Source organism: Varanus komodoensis, unplaced genomic scaffold (assembly GCF_004798865.1).
Source record: "Varanus komodoensis strain SLA01 unplaced genomic scaffold, ASM479886v1 scaffold5, whole genome shotgun sequence".
Taxonomy (NCBI): Eukaryota; Metazoa; Chordata; class Lepidosauria; order Squamata; family Varanidae; genus Varanus; species Varanus komodoensis.
Genome location: NW_025336087.1, coordinates 39,638,806 through 39,658,477, shown reverse-complemented (window position 1 = coordinate 39,658,477; position 19,672 = coordinate 39,638,806). Strand labels below are relative to the sequence as shown.

Here is a 19,672-nt window from a genome sequence, read left to right as displayed (position 1 = left end):
AATGTCTGTGCGTCTTACAGAGCGAATATGTGTGTGCAGTAAGTCTGTCAGATGTGCAGCCCATGGGGAAGTGGTGGGGAATGTGCCTGTGATTATGTGCCCATTTGAGTCAGAATATTTTTTTTCTTGTTTTCCTCCTCTAAAAACTAGGTGCGTCTTATGGTCAGGTGCGTCTTATAGAGTGAAAAATACGGTACTTCATACCGAGGGTAGGGAGAAGAATAAGGTAACTGAAATGAACACATGGCAGCTTCTCTTCTGTCAGAATTCATGGCTATCATTAAATGGTCTAATCAGATGCTGATCTGAATTATCACACTAGACTAACCTGTACATTTGTGGCAAAGTCCAGAATTCAGCATTCAGCAGTGTCAATAGAAAGACCATGCATCCCAAAATTAGAAGAGATGACAAAGCACCCATGTATGCTTTCTGTGAAATCAGATATCAGAATTCAAAATCAGGAGATCTGGTTCAGGTTTATACAGTCTTCGCTCTCCATAAGCTTCAATGATGAAACGTTCCAATCATCTAAGTATGAAAAGGAAAAAACTAGAACATGAAAATACAGTTCTGTGTGATATCTCCAGAAACCCTTAACAGAGAGAATATGGATGTAGCCACTTCACTAACAAAGCTGCAAGTGTGGTGGAAGTGGATAGAAAGATATTTTCTCATTCTCTTGGGAAAAATACAGCTGAATGGGGAGAGATCAGGACAGACAGAAGGAAGCATCTATTAACCCTGAACACTAGCAACGTTTCCTTTATTTGCATTAGCCATATGCCTTTGCATAAATATAAGAAAACATAAAATCAGTATACTATAAATAACACATATATATCAGATATATTTATACATTGCAATGCCAAAATTTAAACAAGTAAATATGTAAAAACTACAATTTTACAATCACATTTGACCTGATTGTAATTGCTGCTGCTAAAAATTTAGCTGACCTGTTTATCACCTGTTTATCCTGGTGATACGTAGAAGTCAGATTAATGACTTGACTTCTTAACTAGCAAGCAACAAATAAACTCTTTTTGTGCATCTCTATAGAAAGAGCAAAACAGTAGTACATGGTCTAACGGTTCAACCCTAAACCTAATGAAGTTCAGATTTGATACATTTATGTAGGATAAGACAATCAGTGGCTACTAGTCATGATGGCTGGAAATTGCCTCCATCAGAAGCAATATGCTTCTCGGTACCAATTCCTGGGGAACAGGAGTGAGGCATTGCACTCATGTCCTGCTTGTGGGCTTCCCATTGGAGGACCAAGAATTATAAGACTTGAATGAGTGCAGTACCAAACCCCATGCCTTACTTTCTAAACCATCTGCATATACTATATCAGAAAGGGCATCTCAGCTTGGGTGACAGTCCTCCAAACCCCCTCCCTTGTACAGCCCACACTTGTTCAGTTTCCATAGATAATCTCTCAGGTGTGAATAAGAGGTTTCACTTGCAACCTTACCTTGCAGCTGGGCTGAAAGAGAATCTTATTCTCCTCTGGGAGAAATCAGATGGGAGACCAGGCAAAGCCAAATTCGCAGGCCTTGAGTTTCCTGTGAACGATTGGCTCCCCAATTATCCTGTCTTAAGCTTGAATCAAAGTCTGGCTCTGAACACATAGACTCTATTTTGGATACCAACTGGAAAATTTACCCTGTATTTCAATGAAATGCACCCAGATAGAAGGGTATTCCTCTCTGTTTGTCACTCATCTGCATTCAGGACCAGGTTAAGTCTGGAAGGAGATGATCTGGGACCATCTCACAGTCCAGCGGGGTTTAGGATCCATATCATACCTATCTTGAGATCACTCAAAAAGGATCCAGAATAAAGATGCATGTCTCTAACCACTCACAACTCCCTTGTTATTTTGAGTGTGATGGACCACACTGTTGGATGGCACACAGCAACGCCCACTGGAATAATAACCAGCAGGCCTTGGCAACTGGTGGCTTCCTGGCTTTTGGGCATTCTAAAAGATTGAATTCCTCTCCTAAAAAGTTGCTATTGACAGTAAAACCTTTAAGCTAAAATATGCTAATTCCTGTCCCCTTTGCCTTCAGGCTCCCCTAGTATGGAATGCAACCCTTGAAAGTTTCTCTGGAATGGAATTTGGCCCCCCAGCTGAAAGAAACTCTGCATCCAGGTTTAGCTTTTTTGGCTGGTTTTTCTTTTGTGTAGTAGTATTTGGTGTTCATTGGCCTTTCTCCACTTATAAACAAAATAAACCCCAAAAACAAAACAAACCCCCCCCCTTTCTTCATTGTAGTCACTGGCTTAGATCTTGACTTGGTTATGCTCAGAGTAGAACCATTGAAATCAATGGGGCTTCAGTCAATCACTGGTCCAATTAATTTCACTGGATCTCCTCTAAGTATGAGAATGTTTGGATGCAGCCCACTCTATATATAGTTATTCACTGTTATCATTCTTTCATCCATCATAGTAGCCTGGGCCCACAAACACTTATGTACTGACATATTTTGCTAGTATTTAAAGTGCCACATTATTCTTCATTGTTTTGCTGCAACAGCTTAGCACAGTTAATCCATCTGGTATTTTTCTGGGTATGTTATGGCAAGTCACCTAGAATGTGTCACTGGAGGAAACAGGTATGCTCCTGGGTCTGTAAAAAGCAGGTGGGAATCTCAGATTTCCACACTACTTAAGTCAATTGGCCTGAGTCTAAAGGGACAATCATAAGATAACAATGCAGATTAAGTCCTTTTGTGGTAACATGATTTTCATGTTCTGTCAGAGTACTCAAAAGCCAGTAAAAGAAAAGCATATCCCCATTTTTTCCCAATGAGTTTGAAAGGATAAAGCTTTTTTAAAATTTTAATCCACTTTAGTGATTCCAAGGACTTACCAAATTAGTTATGAATTATAGATGGATTAACATAAAAGAATTGCCCTATGCTACAAGAATAAAAAGGAAGATCTTTATGGTTTAACTATTATTGTTTAACTATGCCAATTCTGTCAACAAGAGAGACACACTAAAGAATAATTAGCATATATTCATAGGTTAAATAGTTCTATTCATATGACAATTACTGCCAGTGGCTGGTAATTTTAACACACAAAACCTCCATCCTATCACAAGATGAACAATGTTTCTTGTCACCTCAGGCAATTACTCAAGAAAGGAAGTGCTGATAAGTCTGATGTGCTGATTTGCCATGTTATGGGCTTCACTTGAACAAGTGAACCTGCCCTAAAATTATTTTTAAAAAATGATACCAAGTGTGGCATCTGAGGGCAGTGGGCTAGGGAGGTAGTGCCATTAGATGCAGACCTCCAGGTGACCATGTGTGACTGCCTCCTGAACTCAGAGGATGCTCAGAAGATGGAAGGAAGGCAGAAGTGAAGGTCAGCTCTGCACTTCTCCCATCTTGTAAAGTCTTAGCCAGTTTGGGCCATCTAAATCTTTGGTGCTTGTTTGCAAGGAGAACATCTGAAATGCTCCGAGTGTACATGGTCTCCCAGCAGAGTCTTGTGTCTCCATTCCCTGCCCCTCCCCCCCTCCAGAATGCCTTTCCCACTTATGGCTTTGAGGTTGGTCTTCTGACCTTAGAGCTGCAGTGGGCACCATGCAATCTGAGAGGGCTGCGAGAGTGAATCAGAGGGGCTTGTTTGCGAGCTCCTTCCAAGATGCAGTTCCAAATGTTCCTGTGGCCATTTAGCTTCTAACTGGTGCTCATGGGATTACACCCTTAGTTATTCTAAATCAACGGGACCATCAATGTGCAGTAAGAGTGACTCCACTGGGAGTAGGCAGTAGCATATAAATGCAAAAATACATAAATACATAAATAAATAAATAAATAAATAAATAAATAGGTCGTCCCATTCCAGTGGATCCTCTCTAAGCATTTCTACATCTGCTTTCAAGACAACATATTCAGCTATGTGAGGTGCTGTCTATCCATTATCATATCATTATCTTTTTTTATAATGTATCCTGCTTTTCCATAAAATTGTGCCCTGTGTAGCTCAAACGTGATGAATGAATAGTAATAAATATAGTTCACATCACACCAAATGAACAGCACTAAAGGTTACGGCAGTGTTCAAAGCGTAGAGTAGGAGCATTTGTAAACAGCAATACTATTAGTAGATAAATGCACATAAAAATATCAAAACTGTGACAGATGTGTCCTTGACTAGGTATTTGGGATTTCTGTATTTCGCTTGATCATGGATCAGCCAGTAACATATTCCATGCAATATTCCATGAACAAAGTTCCATCAAAGAAATAATAAATGTATACAATCACTGGTATTAATACACAGCGTTTGTAAACAGGAGATGTAAGGATCAAACCTGTCCTTTCCTCTTTTGCTTCAAAATCATCATCAGCTTTCATATTAGATATCAAAACATCAAAATACAATGTGGTTGCAAACAAAGTATATTCTAAAGTGTCCTAAGTTTAGTTCATAGAAGCATTACCTCTAAAGAAGAAAGTTTCTTACCCAAAGGCATTTCTGAGCTGGGAGCAAAAAGGATCATGATGAGGACGACAGCTCTTGACCTTCTGAGGATAGATGAACCATGTGATGAGAACTGATGTTTGCTTTTCAAGTCCGTGTGCTCTGGCTCTCATATTTATCTGATTCCTTATTAGCCCAGTTATGTGATTCGGTTCATAATAAAAAGTTCTTACTTTTTCTTCAAAATTTCCAGCAATGATTTGGAGAGCAATATGTTTACTTCATATCTTGTCAGTAATGCTGAGACACACTTCCCTTCAAAACAGGATAACATCTGTTTCTCTTTTCTAGGTCCTGTTTACTTAGGATTTTTCATGTCCACTTATTTGTGTCGTAAGTTGAACACATGCGAACAGTAGTTGAGCAAGCAGTTATCTTTATCTTCAGCTTCCATATCTGAAATACCTGTTGGCCTTTTCTGAGCTCAGCTAGAAATATTTCACCTTTCCCATATCAGGCTCCTAGGCCAGTGAAAAGTCATGGTATTAATGCTTCTGCTAGAATGCCTCTGTAAGAAACAAATTTCAGATTTACTACAGAAATATGCTTAATAATTCATTTGTTTCTTTATAAAATATAGCATAGAAGACTGCAACAATTTATGAGAGAGATGTAGAAAACCATTAACTATGTAAGATAAATATTTATTTATTTTATTTGTTGCATCTGTATCCCACACCTGTAGCTGTCTGGCTCTCTGGGACAAATATTTGCAAGGCAGTCAATTTGAAATGTTGGTGCGGGAGTCTTGCAAGATGCAAAGGCTTCTGAGACAAATATGTATCACAATACAGTTATCAGATCGAACTGTACAAATTATCTTATCAAATTTAGCAAATTATATTCAACAAGAGAGAGAATAAGTTTTAAACGATCCCCTGCGAGGATAAGTAAATCTCCATTCCACAGAGACAACATGGAGTTTTCCACAGTTAGCTTACAAACATTGATTGGAGGACACAATTCTCATTTGTGGCAGCCTCCCTCCAGCTCCTACCTAGGTCTCTGCCCGCAGTCACATCACCATCTCTCACCTGGAAAAATACACATTGGCAGTTCTCCTTCAAGCCCCATGTATACTCAAAAGTTGACACTACACTATCTCTCCATCAAGCATCCCATGTAGCTTACATCTTCAGGAAGCAGGCTTGATCAGACTCCAAGATGATGTGGTTAGAGTAGAAATATTTGATTCCTTGATGGTTAGTATCACTTTGACAAACTGCCTTCATATGGCAAACTGTGAGTCTTTCTCTCACCAACTCTTGCAAAATTTGCCATTCCTTTTAAGAGATTTCTCACCCAGATCAATATAACTCCAATTCTGGTCCATTAACACTGGCTGCCTGGAAGTTTCTGAGACCAATTCAAGATGCTGGTTTTAACCCATAAAGCCTTACATGACTTGAGACCACAGTATCTGACAAAGTTCTTCACCTGACAGGGACACACCTGTATTCCAGAATCAACACATGAGCCCCTCCAAGAGCCTTTTCTGAGCAAGGTTCAGAGGATGGCAACAAGAATGAGGACCTGTTGGTGGTGGTCCTAGTTAGGAAATGTTCTCCCCACGGATGTCTACTTGGTACCAGTATTGCCATTTTGGATACCAGGTCAAGACTTTACTCTCATTTGATAGCTTATATTGAGGTTTTAAATTATTGTGTTTATGAGGTAAAGGTGTTTTATTGTATCTTCCATTCTACTCTTTTAAACTGTTTTTAAAAATGTGTGTGTTAAAGATTTAAGATTTTGTGTCTTTCAATTTTGGACTCCAAACTGCTCAGAAATTTTGGCCAGATGTTCTTAAGGTCTGTATCACTAGTCTTGAAACTCACCATGTAGTCCAGAGACTTCACAAGGCAGGCTTCATGAGTCATAACAGCCAGTGCAGAAACAATGCAAACCATACATTTGTTATGGACCAGGTATAATTCCATTATTCCAATGGAAAAATCTTAAAATCTGTATCAGCATACTACATATATTAGGCAACCTTAAAAACCATAAAACACTGGGCAAGCTTTCAAGTTTTTCAAAAGCTTCACCACACAAGATGGTCAACAAAGCAAAATGGAAGAGTGGGAGAATGAAAAAAGTGTCTGTAGTTACTATGAAGTCAGCATTGAGTAGCTCTTGCAGTTTTAGTTAAACTAGTAAAGCTGTAATCTTAATATGATTTTACCACTTTTTGGAGAAGTTTTCTTTTGGCCAACTCAGCTACTTTTGCTTTTGTTTAATTGTTGTACTTGAGGTTTTATTGTTTAATTGTTGTACCTGAGGTTCTGTGATACATTATGTAGTATGTATGAATGCATGAAACAGAGTATTATGTTGAAAATAGGCATGCTCTGGCCAGGAGATGAAGGGGCACTGGAAGGCTGCCCTCCCTTCCTCCCTGGAAGAACATTATGAAGAGAGAAGACCAGTCTGCTCCAACCACTGACTATAGGGAGTTTGCTTGCTTTCTCCTGGTCAGGATGAACACTTCACTCCAACTGCCAGTTACCTTGGGACTGTGGAAGCAAAGCACATTTTGAGCCCTTCCTTGGGCCAGAGGTTAAAAAACTACTAGTATGTCTGTGGTTTTTACAGTATTACTGTAGTCTGTTGTAAGCATATTTCCATTACAAGGTGTTGCATAATTCTTCAAAATAAATGCACATGTCATACAGAGCATTGTTGAAGTGGAAGACCAAATTGTCCTCACCCCACAGAACCTCCATGAGTTGACTGACACCATAACGCATGGCCACAATCACTTATATCCTATCGTGGCCTTCAGTTACTTAGAGACACCCTCAGGTGCAACACAATTTAGGAGAAGGGTATACTGCAATGGAAAGACCACTTGGACTTGGGTGGAAATGGTCCATCTAGTTTCAGAAGTTCTAACTATATAGAGAGCATGTGATAATGTGATATGCACTTGGAAGTATGCATATACCTCTTAAGCCTTCCTGGATCATTTGTGGTTTGGTTATTCCCTGAAGACGAGATATGGAGACTGCTTACAGGCAATTTCCATAGGATGAGGTTGGCTTTGTCTAGGGGCTGACTTATTTTCTGAACTCCTTTTCATGGTAAGAGATGCCCTACCTGCCCCAACCTTCACCCTTTCTAAGATGGCACCTCTTGACCAGGTCATGACATTCCCCACTTTGTAGACATGATCAGCATCACCTACAATCAATTTTCTTCTGTGCTCAGAAACCTTTCTGCTTCTTCCATAAGCATGCTTTTTTTCTGGTGTCTCAGCGTGAACAAGGCTCCTGAGCTCTGTTACAGTCATTTGCTTGTTCTGGTTTCTTTTAAAACACAGTGGTAATCTCTGCACTAAAATATATAGAAGTAACAGTTCTGTATATCAACAGCTGCAATCAAGACTAGGCTTTTAAGCAGGAAATGGATTGTGCCAGACCTGTCAGGAGAGAAATTTCCTAACCAGTTAGACCTCACCTGTGTGTTGGGTTTACCTCTCAAGTGCTGTGATCTTTCCACTTGGTCTCTAAGAACTTGTACACGGGTCATGATTTGTCCAGTGCAGTCTATGTACATGCAACAGGCTTGGTTTATCAGAGGACAGACTCCTCCCCGTGTTGTTGTGAACACATCTAATACTTTTCTGTTTATGATAGCTCAGCTGTTTCTTTGACTACAACTGTGGCATCATCACTCTTCTCTAGGACCATACTCATGTTGAACAAGTTTTCTTTGAGGTGTATTATTTCTTTGGTGCACTGCTCTATCCCAATTCTTGGTGTTAGGATCCTAACAAGTCTTCAGCAGCTGGTGTCATTATCCGATCCCACTTTGATGCTATCTCATTTCTTCTGTGGGATCTCCCCAAGTTTCTTATGTGCCTGCCCATTTGTGTGGTAAAGAGTTCTTGCACTGAGTTTGTTAGTTGACTAATAGTCTCTGACCAGCTCATCTACTAATTTCAGGCTTTCTTTTGCTGGTGGTGGAGGAACAGGTATTTTCATGGGTCTATCTGTTAGGATCTCATGGAGGGATAGTCCTAGTGAACCTGCTACTGCTTTCATACCATTAAGTGCTATTGGAAGAACCTCAGTCCATTTGATGCCCATTTCTTCACAAAATTTTGCAATCTTATTTTTCAAATTGTCATTGTACCTCTCAAGTAGACAGGCGGACTGTGGGTGCTAGAGGGAATGGTAACGTTAACTTCTTGTGCCTCATGACCTAGGGCAGTGGTGGCGAACTTATGGCACGTGTGCCGCAGAGCACGCCAAGTTGCCCAGCATCGCCCCAGCGGCCGAGCATCGGATAACAGTGCACATAGGAGCCATGCGCATGCTCGTAAAGGAGTAGTGGTACCAGGCAATGATGTCACAGGCCACGACTCATTAGCCATGACTCGTCTGAGCTTTGGCATGACTGGTCAGTGTGCTGCCTTGGACTGACTGTGAGTTGTTTTTTTCTAAACTAAAACTTCAGTTTTCAGGTTTGATTGCAGTGTTGGCACTTTGCCATACATAAGTGGGTTTTGGGTTGCAGTTTGGGCACTCGGTCTCTAAAAGGTTCACCATCACTGGCCTAGGTCATCACCCTCCTGGTGAAGTGCCTGCCTCGGTCACTCTGGAGTATGACTGGTAGACCAAATCTTAGAATACACTCTCTTGACAGTTTTTGTCACTGTAACTGCATCTGCCCCCTCCACTGGATAAGCATCCACCTGTCTGGAAAACATGGCTACAGTGACCAATGCATACTAGAACCTCTAACATCTGGGCATTTGTATAGTTTAATTCTGACTTCATGCATTGACCTTTTGGAGTGGGGGTGCTGCTGCCCAAGAGACTTGGGCAGGGTTTCCCACATTAGGCTTTGACAGGCTGCACCATGCTCAGCCACTGCTTGCAAACTGGTCTGATTCCTGGAACAAGCCAAGGATGCTATACTTGGTAATCCATGCTCTCTTTCTTTACAAGTCTTACGCTATGCGTGCCATTGGGAATACAGCCTTTCTCCAGCCACTTCTGCTGCTCTGCTCTACTGGCTGTGTGCTGAACTTCTGCTAAGTGGGTAGCGTCAGGCTGAAGTCCTGTACAAGGTACAGGAAGCTCATGTACAGTAGACAGCCTGAACAGTGACAGGCTGGTGTTCAAAAGGGAAAAGTAAAATCTAATGGGACAATGGATTTTAATAAGCCATTAGTTCAGAACAAGTCGATCGCTAAGTAGTCCTAGGGTGGTGAAGCAGAGAGCAAGCTCTGAATACAGAACATGCAGCTTTCCTTCCAACACAGGGGAATGCTGCAAGGCAGGTAATGGGCAACATCTCTTATTTTTCCTTTTGCACATTAGTTGCACATTAGTTGGACAGGAAGCTGTTTGTATCTTTAGACTGCAGAATATGATTAAAAGGCAATAGGAATGTTTGTTGTCTGCAGCTGGGACTTTCTGGGTGTTTTGTGTGCTAGTATAGACACAAGGCGGGAATTTGTTCTTGCTGGCAGCATGCATTAAAGCCTCAGCAGGGAATTCCAAGTCTTTTGAGGCCTGTTGCTCCCCAACTTGTTTGGAATGGGGTCCTATGGAGAGTGTGAGGTAGTGGATTTGGCTGGAAGAGGCAGACTCAATGCAAGTGTTTGTACATTCAGATTGCTGGGTTTGATGATTTGGTCCATAAGGGTGTTAAAGGAGGAGTTATAGAATGCAGCAGGTATTGAAGAAATTGCTGAGTATTTTGCACAAAAAAAAAATTAAAGTGAGACTACAGGCTCTCCTGGAGGTGAGAAGTGGCCAACCCCAAGCCTAGGAAGAAGTATAGATAGATCATACTACTTGGAACAAAGATATGTTCTAGAAGGAAAAATCAGTAGTTGTGAGAATTGCAGAAAAAGCATTCCTGTGGCTCCAGAGCATATGCAAAGTGCAAAGCCACAGGACAAGAGAATTCACTCCAAACAGGGTGAATTTACTTGAACAGAGGAGCACCTAGACTAACACTCAAAAGAAAAAAAAATGTGCAAAAGAGTGGTGGAGAAGGCTTTAGAGGAAGAATGTACAGTGTTGGTTTTCAATTTTTTTTATTATTTTCTACACACTAAACAAATAATTATTCCAAAGACTTCCGACATGCTGGGTACAAAATCTTATTTCTCTCTACAATTACTATGTATTTCAGCCCTAATTAAAATTCCAAGAATGTACAGTGCTCAAAGTTTATATTGCTGCATGCAGAACATGTGTGTAGGAACATGATAGTTTTAAAACAGAAAACCCTATTGGAACTCTTGATAAAACAATAGAGGAATATTTTAAGGAAGGCAAGCCTTACAAGGCATGACAGAAAGTAGCAATGTTATAGGACATGCATCATATTTGTATCAGCCCCCAAGAAAGGCTAAACAAGCTGTTTCTTGTGTTTCTCATTTTGTGTTTGAGCAAGGTTTAAATCCACGTTTTGAATGATGAGATATGAGAAATGAAAGAAGATCCCTTGCTCAATGTGAAGTTCTGAATATTTAGAATGGTCTTGTGTAAATGCATTATTGATTGCCTTACAGTCATCAATGTATGTAGCTGTGATTAAATGTGTGGTTTACTTGGGTAAAGATGTAGGAAAATATCTTGATAACTGAAGTGTTTTGTACCACAATGGGAGTAGGCAGAGTCAGCTGCCTGATTGTGCTAAGATCCTTACTATGAGATGATCAAAACTGTGAAACTTGATTGACTGGTACCAAATTTTCTTAAAATAGTTTAACACTATAGTTGTGTGTGCCTAATCTCTCAGGACTAGAATGTAGGTAGATATATGAGACAGAAAGGGCAAATCACCTGGTTCCTGGCATTTTTAATGGATATAGGATTTGTTTCATTCAAAAGTCCAAGTAATGGTTGTTTAAAATGCATGCTGGTTAAGGTTTACAATCATCAAGATGAGTCCGAGTATTTTTGTACCTATGTACATGGGCAAATGCCATTGCTATACACAAACGGTTGTTGTGAAACTTGATTAGAACACCCAAGTTCAACAAAGCTTCCATTGTACAGTAAAACAGAACCTTGAAGACTGGGCTAAAGAGACTTGTTCTAGGACAATGTAAAATGCCCTGAAGTACTTCCTTTAGCACTAGGACAAATCGAGGCTATACTAAGAACTCCTTTGATGTGCTATGGGCCCCTCCCCTTCTCAGGAACTATATCTTTTATTACTGGGGGAAATAGAATTAAGAATATGTGATTGCCCTGCAATCTCATGTTTCCCAGATCCATAGCTCCCATCAACCCTCACCAGTGGACCACCCAGTACATGATGTACAGCATGGAGACTGGATGCTAGTGAAGACTGGAAGCAAGAACTGTTAGTTTTGTGTTGGAAGGGGCCCCTCTCAGTGCTGTTCCCAACCTCACAGCAGAAAAGCTGGAAAGTGTTATGACTTGCATCCATCACAGCTGAATGGAGAATGCTGAACCCTTTGGAGAAGACTCACAGACCAGGTCAAGCAGTTTGCCTGGCCCAGAAGAAGATGTCAGTGAGGCAGCCAAGGCCTTAGCAACTGGAGAGAGTGGGAAGAAGTGCCCGGAAGAAAAATGTCTATCACAGGACTCTTCGGGTCTTGGCCTGTAACTAGAAATGTAATAAGAGACACTTGAAAACAGTCTGGGAAAGTTGCCTTTCATGGAAGAAAGTAATGACTCTTGGGCCTCTGCTAGAATTTGGTTGACTGTAATAGTAGTTTGTGTGGCTTTAGAATCTTTTGGTAAAAAACATTACTATAGTAACCCTTCCAACAGGGAGCATAAAGGAATCATGGTCAGAAAGTATGACATAGTAGGTATGTCCTTTTGTGCACTTCTATTAACTTGGTGGGCAGGAAGGGAGTCTTGACTCTAGAACCCTCTGAGAATTCAATAACATCCTTGTTAAGACTATGGCACTCTTCCTGAATTTAGCTAACTAAATGACTGGGAAGGGGAAGAGGTCATCATTCCCTTCAGAGCCCATCTGCTAACATCAGAAGACTTGATTAGCCCCATAATCTTCTCAGATGACCCCATAAAAGAAAATCAGACAGGGGAAGAAGCCAGGTATCGTACCAAAACAGAATAGTGGGACACCGATTGGCAAGATATGTGTTGATGTTTCAGGAGAAACAAATTGGAAAGTGCTACCAGGGATTTGCAAGGCTCCCATTGCACCTGGACCAGAGACTGGAGCCCAGACCCCAGCTGGGGATCCAGAGGACTTGATTGCAGTGCATTCTCCAGATAGAATCAGTCCACCTGAATGGTATATGCTACCATTCAGTGCCACCGTGGAGCTGGAGACCAGCAGTTCGCTTGAGCTCAGGAGTTCTGAGCTGCAGTGGGCTCTGCCAACGGGGTGTCTGCACGAAGGTCTGAGGGGAGCTGCAGGCTCCCAGGTTGCCTAACTGGAGGTAGATGAACTCTAAAGATTGATGCTAATTGATAAGTGGTAAGAAAATGTGCTGATCATATTCAACATGTAGTTTATGTCCCTGTGCAAAAATTGAAAGGATTTAATTTGAAGATTTAGCTGACCTCAGGATTACAAGGTTTTATTTGTCTAAAATTGTCATTCTTTTATGGAACCTTCATAATTATAGTATTTATAAGTTGTTACTGTTATCTTCAATGTATTCTCAATTTACTCCAGCTTTGCTCTACCATTATGAGAAAACCCCTGAAGGGGGCTTATGATCAGTAGAACCAGTTCAGCCTAACTATGGCACTAAGGCAACTGTGTGGCATAGCTCCAAAGGGAGGAATTGATGAGGAAGCCCCAAAATACCAAGTGCTTGCATTGCAAAACTCCATAAGAAGAAGGACTGCAAATGACCCTGACAGTTAGCCTCTACAAGGAAAACAGGACACATGTTTAAGGCTGCTTACTTTAAATAAGAAATTATTTGCTTAAGATAGGAAATGTCTAAGGAAAGTGTAATGATGTGATGCTTTGTTTACTTTGCACTATAAAAAGGGAAACCAAGAGTAGCTTGGGGGCTCAGTTTGGAATGATCTACTGGATGTCTTTTATTTTGCAAAATAAAATTCTGATCTCCACATGCCTGTCATGTTTCTTATTGGGTAATAGCAAGCCAGGGCAGATACAAGTCCACATTTGGACAACAGAATGGTCCTCTAGGAGTGGGCTTTCTTCCAAGGCTTTCCCAGAACTGCCTATTATTGCAAACCCACTTGTTTCTTTCATCTCTGTTTACTGAGCCATCTATGCATCCCCCCCCCCCCCCCCCCCCCGCATATCTTCCAATGCCTGGTCTTTTAAACCTAGCCTTGTCTTTGCATCTCACTGAATAGCAGCTAGGCTGTTGTATGAATTCCCTTCATCTTTCCCTGGCAACAAGGTTACTGGATAAAGGGAACTACATCTTTTCACTTCTATTCCATCTTGTGCTAGAAGGGGTTTAGTATTGGTGAAGATGAGTAGTGGACAGGTACAGGATTTTAGCTTTTAAGAGCAGCATTGTAACTGTGTCGCTTGACCAGGGGATGTTGCAAGACCAGACGTTCACTAGCTCTCACTAGCACTGCTGCTGTGACCATCGCGCTGAGGCTAGGTGGAAAAGCCATTGATATAGGATCAAGTGAGAGACTGAGGTAAGCTACTGACCTCTGCCTAGTACCATGTTCTTCACTTAATACACCTGAGGCTTTTCCCAACTGTTCATGGCAGAAGATGTTGAATGTGTTACTATAATCCAGGAGTGCTAGTACTGGTACTTGGAACAGTGCTTGCTTAATCTGACTGAATGCCTGCTCATGTGTGTCTCCCCACTGAAGAAGTTCAGGCGTTTCTGCTTCTAATGAGAGGTTTTCTAATTTTTCAGAATCCATGATCCATTGCCCACAATGTCCCCAAATCCCTCTGATTTGTCTTTGCATATTAAGTTGGGGTATTTTTGATTGTTTCTATTCTTTGAGTTGTTAGCTCTCTGCCTTCCAGTGGGAAGGAATATCCCAAATATAGGAGTTCTTTTTGAACACACTGGACTTTGGTTTTGGCCACTTGTCTTTTTGCCAATTGCTGTAAGCCATAGACTGAACCTGAGATACATTTTGGATGATCTGGACTGACCAGGAGCAGATTATCCATGTATTATACCAAAACTCCTCACAGAAAATGTTTGAGTCTGGGGAGTTGAACTGAGAAAAGTGGACAGATTCCCACCACCCCCTCATACATCCTTATTCATATGCCTTCGTAGTTAGACCTCCCTATATGAGCATTCCTTCTCTGAGTGGCTTGCCTGGCCACCATGGAAGTATTCACACATATTCTTTGGTTTTTCTGGCTTGGGCTGACCTGGCTGACTGAGGTCTATTCCTTGCCATGTGACACCTTGCCCCTTTCTTCTAAATCTTCCTCACCTACCTCTGCTGTGAGAACTCCTACCCTTGGGGGTCTGTGACTTGAGTTGGGCTGCCTGCATGACTAAAACAGAATCACTGAAATCTTCCTAAAGCTTTTCTTGGGGCTCTAAACAATGTTGGACTGTGTCTAAGATTTCTCCAGTGGGTTTATTTTTCCATCCTACTGTTATGTCCTTGAATCTCATTTCCTCAGTACTGAGTAGACCATTTTAACAGGACATTTACCATTGCTGTAGAGGCATTTTTCTCTCATCTTGTACACCTGAATAATTTTCAAAGCCTTCTAACAACCTGTGGCAGTAGTATGTTATCTTTGACAAATCTGCCTTTGAAGGCAACACTTTTAGCCATCTGACCATATAGGGACACTTTTACTTTGTTCCTGTCCCATTATGGCCCTTTGTGGAGGTCTTCTCACCCACTTAAAGTATGCTGCTCTTAGGACTTAGATCTTCTTAAAGAGTGAACCTCGAGGCTTACAGGCCCCTTTCTAGGCCTTACCCTTTCCTCATGTCATATGAAAGCGTCTGGGTTATGTGGGACTCTGGGCAGCATCTGGAACCCTTGTAAATTTGCCAAGGACGGAGGGGATAGTTTAGCAAAGCAGGGATTCCTGTCCATTGTCCACTTTACTCACCTGATTGGCTGATGATGTGGTCACCTGGATGACTGCTGAACTCCCAGGCTGGTATCTGAGCATGGAGGACCTTCTGAGCGGATCATGAAAATACCCAGGGAGAACAGGTATGCTGGGGGTGTTCAAGCAAAAGAATGTTGCTATTTATTCAGACTTACAGGAAATACATGCAGCAGGTAGGTACAGTGGTACCTCAGCTCACAAACGTCTCAGTTCATGACCAAATTGGGTTGTGAACAGAAATTTCTGAAAAATTTTGCCTTGGGTCACAAACTCTACATCAGGTAACAATCGCGGTCATTCCCGCCTCTCCCCCCAAGCACGCCCGCAATCACACCCGCCTCATTTTTGTGATTAAAAAAAAAGAAGTTACAGAATGGATTAACCTTATCTACATTGAACCTTATGGGGAAATTTGACTTGGCTCACAACCAATTTGGGTCACAGTCAGTGTCCTGGAACAGATTAAGTTCATGAGCCAAGATACCACTGTATTTCATAGGGGACTGAAAGGAAATGTGCTGTACAAGGGCCTTGTAAAATATTGTAGTTATGTGCACAGGTTGAAGGAAGGTACAGGGGAGATCAGAAAGGCAGTTTGCAAGAGGTACATGAAGGTGGAAATAAAAGGATGAATGGGTGAAATAAGGGACAAAAGGTAAGGAGGTTTCAGGGCAGATGTACACTAGCCTATGGTGAAGGATCAGGGCTAACAACGTAGTTTCTCTATCAGGTCAGGATGCCCATCTAAAATTGTTCCTGTCAGTTTCAAGCTTTCTACAAAGCTTTGACTCCCTGAAGAAGTTTTCTCAGTTCTGGGAAGTCTCATAAAGACAAACATAAGGGATTCTTTTATTCATCACTGAATCACAGGGTTCCAGGGTTCCACATATCACTGGTTCAGGGCTTCATTGGCAATTGAGACACTGCCAGCCATTGAGGTTCCCCTTATTGGAGGCTTATAGAAACACAGAAACAGAGTGAGTCAGAAGGGCCCACCCGGGCCATCTAGTTTTACCCCTGGCTCCAGCCGGCTTCGCTCATGACATGCCTACCATGGCATCATGGCATAGCATCATGGCTTGCCTTAAGGCCTAGAGCTGGTCAGAGACTCATAAAAATCATTCACCATTCATACACATTGCTCAACCTCCCAGAACAACCCCCTTTCTGGTTGTGTGCACCAATTGAGAGAACCCGCTCCTCCCAGTCACCTATTCCACCATCAGATCCCAGATAAGCCCACAACTGTTGTGGTCTTCAGTTGGGTAAGAGACACTCTCAGGTACAACACAATCTTATTTAGGCTACAGCAGAGAGACCACCTGAAGTGGGTGGAAAACCTCCACCTAGTTACAAAACTGCTGACCACAGAAGTACTGATTGCATGGTTATGCAAGCTTGTGCATGTGTATACAATTATTAAGGCTTAATAAATACATTTATTAAGCCTTACTAGGACATCTAGTGATTTTATTATTTCCTGCAAATCAGGTATCTGGGACAGATAACTTCCATAGGATGTGGTTGTGGTTTTGTCTATAGGTTGATTTTTCTCTCTCTGAACTCCTTTTGTAAGAGGTGCCTCCTCTACCTCAACCTTTGCCAGTTCTAAGATGGTGCCTCTCAGGTCAAAAAAGGGACCAGACCATTATGCCCCTGTATCCTTTTTCATTTTCTCCCTTCTGAAGAAAGCATGGAGTTCCATGCCTATCCTGCCCATGCAGAAATTCTTCCTAGCACTGACACAGTGCCTTAGTGCCTGCATTTCCCAACTCCAGCTCTAGGTGCCTGCAAGCTCTTGGGCAAAAAAGCATCAGAGGGCTTCCTCCTTTGGTGACTGGTCTACCTTACCACTGCCCTTGTCAATAGATGCTGTCACTTCTCCTCCTCTTCAGGGCTGGCACTTTCTTCCTTGACAGTGGGAAAATCAGTAAGCAAGTGGCAGCATTTGCTGCTCCTCCTTTTGGCCATCACTGTTGCATGGTTCAGAGCAAGAGGCAGGTGAGCAAGCAGACTGCAGTGGTAAAAAGGTGGGCAGTTCTAGGGACCTCTTGTCAGGGCAAAAGTGCGGAAGCTTGGCAGGAAACAAGGCTTGCCATCCCTACTGCAATTTTGGACCTGAGATTAGAAATAACAGCAGGGATTCCTCTGGAGCTCCTGCAGGAACTCTAGGAGGTCTTGCAATTCAGCTGACTTGATGCTTCTGCAATCCTGGTTTACAGGGCACACGTACACACCAGTAGTCATCAGATCAGCTTTCACATATGTTTCCCCTTAGTTCCTAAACATGTTGAAAAATGTGTGATATGCCCATGATCCTTTAGACTATTGGTGCAAATGCTTTCATTTATATGAGGGGCACAATGCACATAAAACATGTCTTGTGATGCAGACATATACCTTATATTTGGTTTGGTTTTTCTTGGCTGCATCAGCTATGTTTCAGAAGCAGCTATACATCTGAAAAAGCGAATATGACGGTAAACCAGTTTCTTTTTATTCTGTGGCACAAGAGTAGCGTCTCATGCGCAGCTCCAGAGTTGGCTTCTCACCCTGCGAAGGATGCGGACTAAAGTTACGTTCTCCCCATCCTCGAGAGCCGAGGTACCAGGCTGAGTCCGCGCAAGCGTACTGGGGCTTCCGAGCTAAGGAGGGGCGGGAGGAGCGCGAGAGCTCGCGGCTTCAGTTCTCCTGTCGCAGTTCAATAGGCGAAGTACGCCTGCGCGCCGCAGAACGGAGGAAGGCGGGGCCGCGTGTTTGGCGCGGCTCACTATTTGGCAGGAAGGTGCGGAGGCCTCTCTCCTGGCAGCGACTCCCGTGCTGGCAGAAGGGAGGATCCCAATGTGGCAAGCGAGAGGAGGGCTAAGCGGCGGCGGCGGCAAAGGAGGAGGGGGCCAAGCGAGACAAGGGGAACCGCCGCAGCAGCAACTGCCGCCGAGGAGCTGAGCGGCCTGGCCAGGCAAGCGGGACTGGCGAAGCCTCTGCAGCACTGGCCCCCCCGCCGACGCCACCCCCCCGCCGGGCACCGCACGCCCGCCCGGGTGGAGGCGGAGGCGGCGGTGGAGGAGGAGGAGGAAGTGGCAGCGGCAGCGGCGAAGAAGGAGGCTCGGGCAGCAGGTGAGAGAGCGCGAGCGGGGAGGAAGCGAGGGAAGCGGGCAGGGAAGCGGGCGGGGGGAAGCTGGAGCTACCGCGCCGCCCTTGGCCTGGGCAGTCAGTACCGGCCATGGCCGGAGGGAGTCGCTGTGGGGGAGCCGCCGCCGCTCCCCTCCCTCCCTCGGGGCTGGCGTTATTTATTATTCATTCGCGGCGGGGCGCGCTGCTCCTCCCCCGTCCCTTTTCTCCGCCGCCCCCACCCCTCCCGGAAGCTGTTGCCATGAAGAAAGAGGGAGTGAAGCCAGAGGGGAGCTCCCTCAGTAACCTGGTGGGGGAGCGGGAGGCGGCCCTCTTCCCCTCCCCTCCCCTCCCACGGCTCGCTAATTGCTCCTCCTCTTGGGGGGAGGGGACGGGGGGGAGGTGCCAAGCCCTGCTTTTTCTCTCCCCTCCAAAAAAAAAAAAATTAAAAAAAATTAAAAAAAGGTTTTCGCCTGAATGTTCCCCTCCTGCCCTCCCTCCTCCTTCGCTATTGTGTCAGGCTGGGGCCCCTGCAGGGGTGCTCAGATCCCCTAGATCCTCTTTCTTCCCTCTCTACTCCCCCACTCGTCACCTTTATCCCCTTCATAGTCACAGGATTTGAGTCTCCTTCAATGCTACTGGGAATTGTGGGGTCGCGGCGTGTGTGTGTGTGTTGTGGGGGAGCTGAAGGAAGGATGCGTTATACGTGGGGATGGTGAAACTGTTGCTGCTGGTGCTGGGAGCATTTGCGTCGCCTCCCCCCCCCCCCCCGCTTTTCCCAAGCAGTCGAATGGGGTAGGAAAGAGCAGCATACTCCATCGCACCGGACACAGCAGCTGTGTGTGTGTGTCTGTCAGGCTTTGCTGGGTTCCTTTGTCTGCTGTTGCTGCCTATCTCTCCTCCCTTCTCTCCTTTCTCTCTGCTCTTCTCCCTTCCTTCCTTGTCGCTCTTCCCCCTCCTCTTTTTCTTCTCTCTCTCTCTCTCTCCCCCCCACCCTGCTCTTCCTTCACAGACTCCA

General features: G+C 43.5%; 1 protein-coding gene and 1 long non-coding RNA gene across 4 annotated transcripts in view; one reads left to right on the top strand and one right to left on the bottom strand.

Moving 5' to 3' along the window:
• Positions 1–259: 259 nt before the first annotated feature.
• Positions 260–18,502, bottom strand: LOC123031260. Its single transcript, XR_006416257.1, has 4 exons — positions 17,395–18,502; positions 15,541–15,652; positions 4,498–5,023; positions 260–531 (listed from the first exon to the last, which is right to left on the bottom strand). It is a non-coding gene; the product is annotated as an uncharacterized LOC123031260 (long non-coding RNA).
• SPIN1 (spindlin 1) overlaps positions 18,442–19,672 on the top strand; it is a 51,547-nt gene continuing 50,316 nt past the window's right edge. For all 3 annotated transcript variants that reach the window (XM_044445987.1, XM_044445990.1, XM_044445984.1), the window contains exon 1: positions 18,442–18,660. The gene's annotated coding sequence lies outside the window, so the exon portion shown is untranslated. The remainder of the gene's footprint in view (positions 18,661–19,672) is intronic.